Source organism: Paramormyrops kingsleyae, chromosome 25 (assembly GCF_048594095.1).
Source record: "Paramormyrops kingsleyae isolate MSU_618 chromosome 25, PKINGS_0.4, whole genome shotgun sequence".
Classification (NCBI taxonomy): Eukaryota; Metazoa; Chordata; class Actinopteri; order Osteoglossiformes; family Mormyridae; genus Paramormyrops; species Paramormyrops kingsleyae.
Genome location: NC_132821.1, coordinates 17,633,661 through 17,639,660, shown reverse-complemented (window position 1 = coordinate 17,639,660; position 6,000 = coordinate 17,633,661). Strand labels below are relative to the sequence as shown.

At 44.4% G+C, this 6,000-nt stretch overlaps 1 long non-coding RNA gene across 1 annotated transcript in view; it reads right to left on the bottom strand.

The window, feature by feature from the left end:
* Positions 1–616: 616 nt before the first annotated feature.
* LOC111845813 (uncharacterized) overlaps positions 617–6,000 on the bottom strand; it is a 29,442-nt gene continuing 24,058 nt past the window's right edge. The window contains exon 3 of the long non-coding RNA XR_002838734.2: positions 617–1,861. This is a non-coding gene — a long non-coding RNA (uncharacterized lncRNA). The remainder of the gene's footprint in view (positions 1,862–6,000) is intronic.

Sequence of the window (6,000 nt, the reverse complement as noted above, 5' to 3'; positions counted from 1 at the left end):
TGGTGCATTATAGATGAGAGCTTCATAAAGTTTATTCTATGGTGCATTAATAATGCATAATACACATGGCTATAATGTGTGATGCCTTTTTATAAATATTTATTGTCATGTTGTTATGCTTTATGAATGGATTATAATGTGTTCTGAATGTATTCATAGATTCTTATAGATATGGCATTCATAAAAGTGTTACCTATATATTTACTATACATAAATTCAGGGCATTTGATTGAATGATTCATGTCCACTGTAACACAAGTCCTACATATCAAACCCCCATTTCTTGAATTTCTGAAAACTGCAGAGAGATCTCTCCTAGGGTTTTTTTCACTCTGTTAACATCCTTTCTGGGTACAGCTAGGCCTCAGCAGACAACTCAAGTGGCTCTTTTGCTGCTTTTGTGACACAAATAGCAACCGCAGATAGCTTAGTGAAAGAGCATGGTTTTGGGTTTTACCTTAAAAGTGTTCACAGGCGTCACACAAAAATACACAATACAATCCGTAATGTACTGTTTTTATAATTTTATTTATTATTTATTTTAAGTCTTGCCCCTTTGTAGGCATAACCTTCACAGGAATATGATACAAAATCTGAACATCATATTTTTTTTCGGTATCAGCTTCCATAAACCAGTGAGTTGTTTCCCAATGCAAAAGTTCTCTTTATACTATTAGTTAATCATGCTTATTATTTACAAAAGTAAATAAAGAGATTGATTTCACCTCAGTAACAATAAGAAGGTGGATGGATGGAGATCATTTTCACAAAGTCACGGAATGAGTTTTAAACATTTCAATATGCACCCCAAGCCACCAGTATGCAACATTCTATTAGCTTGAATAGGGAGTCACTGGCGCCAAAGATACGGGAAATAACAACAATTGACACGGTGCAGGAAGGACAGAGGCGAAGGCAGAGGTCGGGGAAAAGCAAACGAAACTGAAACACAAAGGGCTAAAGTAAATGGACCACAAGGGGTCAAAACTAGGCAAGGAGAGCAGGGGAGAGACACAGGGCACAGGGTAAGCAAAGGAGTACTGTACATGCAGCCAGTAGCAGAACATAACGCAACACTACAATTACCGGACTGGGGAGCTCAGGACGAGGAGGCACTATATACGCCACACATGAGAGAGCAGACAAGAGGCACCTGGGATCATCCATATGATGGCTGAAAGAAGAGGAAGGGTTAAACAAGGCACAGGTGAGGCTCGTTAACGCCACACCAGAGGGAACATGGAGGGAAGGCATGTGGGGCGTGACAGCAATTAAAAGTCAGCATACTTATTATTGTGCTAACTTTATCATAACGCAATGAGTTTCACTGTAGTGTCAAGAAACTGACATTTTTTTTGGAATACATATATGAATTTACACTGCAGTGCCTGAGCCTGTAACAGATCATGTGATATTGTTCCAGATAGCACAGGTTCAATTCAGTTTTATTTGTATAGCACATTTTCACAACATTACATTGTCTCAAAGAACATTACATTATCCCTGCCCAAAGCCCCCAGTGAGCAAGCCAGAGGCGAAAGTGGCAAGCAAGAGCACCCTAGAAGGAAGAAACCTTGGGAGGAACTAGACTCAAAGTGGGATCCCATCTTCCAGGGCAAAAATCACAATTGACACTGTCCAAATTTTAAGATTTGAGTCTCAAAGCGGGGGGGGGGGGTCCAGGCAGGTGATGGCAGGAAGATGCTGGTGCTGCTTCTGATGGCAGGACGAACAGTGGTACAGCAGCAGGGCATGAAGGAGAGACGTCACAGGCAGAAGGGCGAGCAGGTCGGAAAGACGTCTCAGGTAGTGGAGATGTCGTTGACAGCAGGGTAGGTAGAATATCTTGATAATTTGGGGTCTCCAGGAAGCATGACCCAGGAGGGGTAGGGGAGATAAAATGTGCAATTAGCCAAAGTAGGTGAGACTAGAGGCAGTGCAAACAGTTAGGTGAGTGCAGTATGTAAGCTCCGGCAGATATGGCGATAGCAGCGTAAGTAGGAGGGTGGCCCCTGGACTCTACAGATATTCCAAAAAGGTTTGGGAATATTCATTGTACTCTGGGCTTACAAAACTACACAAGTTGACCTTTTTGCCACAGCTCATGTTTAAAGGAAAAAAAATGTCTGTCCATCATGTAATCGCAGCTAGGCATGGGGAAGCTAATCAGAAAATGATGGTAAAACCACATACTGTAGGTTGAATATAAAGTATAGTGTTATGTGATGGATTCTACTGTCACCTCTGAAAAACTCTTGAAACGACTGCTTGAAATGTGGACGGTGATAGGCTCATATTCCCTTAATTGCATATGCAGATTGTTTATTTGGAAATTTTAAATGTTTAGCATTCAATCTGATGTTATGTCTACTCTACCTGATAACATGATGTGGTTCTGAGAATGCTCTGTGATTTTTTTATTTAAACTGAGAGATCGCAATCATACTGAGGATCCTAGTAACATTAATATTCACAACAAATAACAAGCTTTTAACAAAAGGTCAGACATATCTAGCTATAGGTAAAACAGACAGTTAACAACTGCAGTGTCAAATGGTCCAATCAGAGTATAATAATAATCAAAAAACACACAACCTGCCTGTCCTTGAATTACTTCTGTTGTGAATGAAGTGAAATGACCATCAATTTTCTAGGTCCTCCCAAGTAGAGCTGTGCCTAGACAGGGCTTCTCAAGGTCCAGGCCATAGTCCAGATGCGGACCAAACCGCAAGTTAATCTGGACCCAGCTGATAATGCACCTTATGAATCAATATGGTTAACATAAAAGGGCTTAATGTGGTTTGAAATAAAAAATACAATAAAAAACCACCAAATTTTGCAGACACATAACTTGTCATAATCTTGCCCCCCAACAATGACAGTCAAAATGATTAGTGAGCATTAATAAGGTCCCATTATTGTTATATATTGATGTTTATATGGAAAGTTTTTTATTAATTCATTAAAGTTCGTGAAATGTTGTTTTGTTATTGAAAATTTTTCCAGGTCTCTGACTTCGAACAAAAATCTGATGCAGACTTTTGACCCAAAAGTTTGAGAACAACTGGTCGGGGGTCCCTGAAAAATCAGAGCTTTTGAAAATATCAGACCTGAATGAAGGGGTTTGTTTGTCTTTGGCATATTACAGCCAGATCAACTAACCTGAGCTACTAAATGTAAAATCATGGCCTTACTGTCACTGCTGAGCCTGTTAAAAAATGGTACCATCTCGGCATCTCCTCTTTCACTGTCTGTCACAAGGTGTGAAAGGCTGACAGTTTGACAAGTCCAGGTAACGTCTGAGTGTCCCTGGGGGTTCTACCTATTGACTTGTTGCTGAATGGATTTTTTCAGGTGCTGATGATTTATCTCCTCTGCAAAGTTCATCTCTGTGTGTCAGAAACTTTATGAACAGTTTTCCTTAAGAAAGTCCTGCTCAGGGAGTGATAGGTGTCTATAGGCACACATTCACATCAAAAGTCTTGCAGAAGTATCTGAGTGAATTGTAGTTCAGAGGAAAGTGTTAGGATTTTTGATGCCAGGATCAAACACAGACAATGATAAAGTATTTGTTTATTCTTTGAACACAAAACAAAGTTAGGTTATTATGTAACGCAAGGGTCACACTTTACTTAAAGCTTTCATCTGTAATGCATTATAGATACCTTCATGATGCATTATACTGGTAGGGTCTCCCAAGGCAAACTGGTCCTTGGTAAGCAGCCAGACTAAGTGCGATGCAGAAAAAGCCCATGATGGAAAATACAAGGGACTATATTACCCCTCTGGAATTGGGGAGACCGGGGCTTTGCCCTGGAGTTCCCTCCCCAGGCCTACTGGCCAGGTCTCCACCCATGGGGCCCGGCCAGGCAAAGCCCGAAGAAATAACATGGGCCTGCCCTCCTATGGGCCCACCACCCGCAGGGGGAGCCGTGGAGGTCAGGTGCAATGTAAATCGGGTGGCAGTCGAAGACAGGAGCCTCAGTGGACAGACTGTCAGCTACCAAAACTGGTCCTACATGGAATGTAACCTCTGGTGGGAAAGGAGCCTGAGCTGGTGTGGGAGGTGAAGAGATACAGAATAGATATAGTTGGGCTCACTTCAATGCATGGTTTGGACTCTGGAACCAAACTCCTGGAGAGGGACTGGACACTATTCCATTCTGGACTTGCCCAGAGTGAGAGGCACCGGGCAGGGGTGGGGCTACTTATAGCCCCCTAGTTCAGTGCCATTGTGTCGGAGTGTACCCCGGTGGATGACAGGGTCGCCTCCCTGTTATTTGACTTCTGTGCTAATCACAGTTTGTCTATAAGGAACACCATGTTCGAGCATAAGGGTGTTCATAAGGGCACCTGGCACCAGAGCACCCAAGGCCACAATTCGATGATAGATTTTGTAATCATATCGATGGATCTGCGTCCATATGTTTTGGACTCTCGGGTGAAGAAAAGAGCGGAGCTGTCAACTGATCACCTGGTGGTTAGTTGGATCCAATGGCGGGGGAAGATGCTGGATAGACCTGGTAGACCCAAACGCATAGTAAGATTGTGTTGGGATTGTCTGGTGGAGGCCCCTGTCCAGGAGATCTTCAACTCACACCACCAGCAGAACTTCTCTTCTCTCCTGAGTGACATGGAGTCTGAATGAGCCATGTTCCGGGACCCCATTGCTGAGGCGGTGGTGCAGACCTGTGGTCATAAGGTTGTTGGTGCCAGCCACGGTGGCAATCCTCGAACCTGGTGGTGGGCACCAGTGGTCCATAAGCAGCAGACAGGAACTGGCAAGCAAAGCAGGAAGCAGATCTAACAGTTGCTGAAGCAAAATCTCAGGTGTGGGAGGAGTTTGGTGAGGCTTTGGAGAAGGACTTTTTGTCAGCCTGGCAAATCATCAGGTGACTCAGGAGGGGGAAGCAGAGCTTCACCAATGCTATTTATAGCTGGGATGCAGAGCTGTTGACCTCAACTGGGGATATAGTCAGGCAGTGGAAGGAGTATTTCAAGGATCTCCTAAATCCCACTTACAGTATGTGCCTTCCTTGGAGGAAGTAGAGCTGTAAGACTCAGAGGAAGACTTGCCCATCTCTGGGGTTGAGGTCAATGAAGTAGTCATTTAACTACTCAGTGGTAGGGCTCCAGGGATGGATGAGATTTGCCCTGAGTTCTTGAAAGCTCTTGATGTTGTGGGTCTTGGCTGACATGCCTCTTCAACCTTGTGTGGACGGTGGGAACAGTGCCTTTAGATTGGCAGGCTGGGGTGGTGGTCCCAATCTTTAAGAAAGGGGACCAACGGATGTATTCTAACCTTAGGGGAATTACTTTCCTCAGACTCCCTGGGAAAGGTCTAAGCCAGGGTACTGGAGAGGAGAATCCACGCGTTTGTCGAACCTCCGATCCAAGACAAACAATGCAGAATCCATCCTGGTCGTGAAACACTGGACCATCTCTTCACATGTCACTACACTTGAGGGTTCATGGGAGTTTGCCCAACCAGTCTACATGTGTTTCGTGGACTTGGAAAAGGCATATGATCGTATCTCTTGAGGGGTCCTGTGGGGGATGCTTCAGGAGTATGGGGTACAGGGTCTGCTTTTATGGGTCATCAGGTCCCTGGACAAACGAAACGAGAGTTTGGTTCGCATTGCCAGCAGTAAGTCAGACTCATTCCCGCTGGGTGTTGGACTTCGCCAGAGCGGCCCCTTGGCATCGATTTTGTTCATAACATTTATGGAGAGAATTTATAGCTGCAGCCAAGGGTCGGAGGGGATCCGGATCTTTGCTTTTTGCAGATGATGTGGTCCTTTTGTGTCATTGGGCTGTGACCTGCAGCATGCACTAGGGTGGTTTGCAGCTGAGTGGTAGCCAGGATCAGCACCTTCAAGTCTGAGGCCATGGAACTTAACTGGAAAAGGGTGCATTCCCCTCTCCTTTTGGGGGATGAGTTGCTGCCTCAAGCAGATGAGTTTAAGTATCTCAGGGTCTTGTTCATGAGTGAGGGAACAA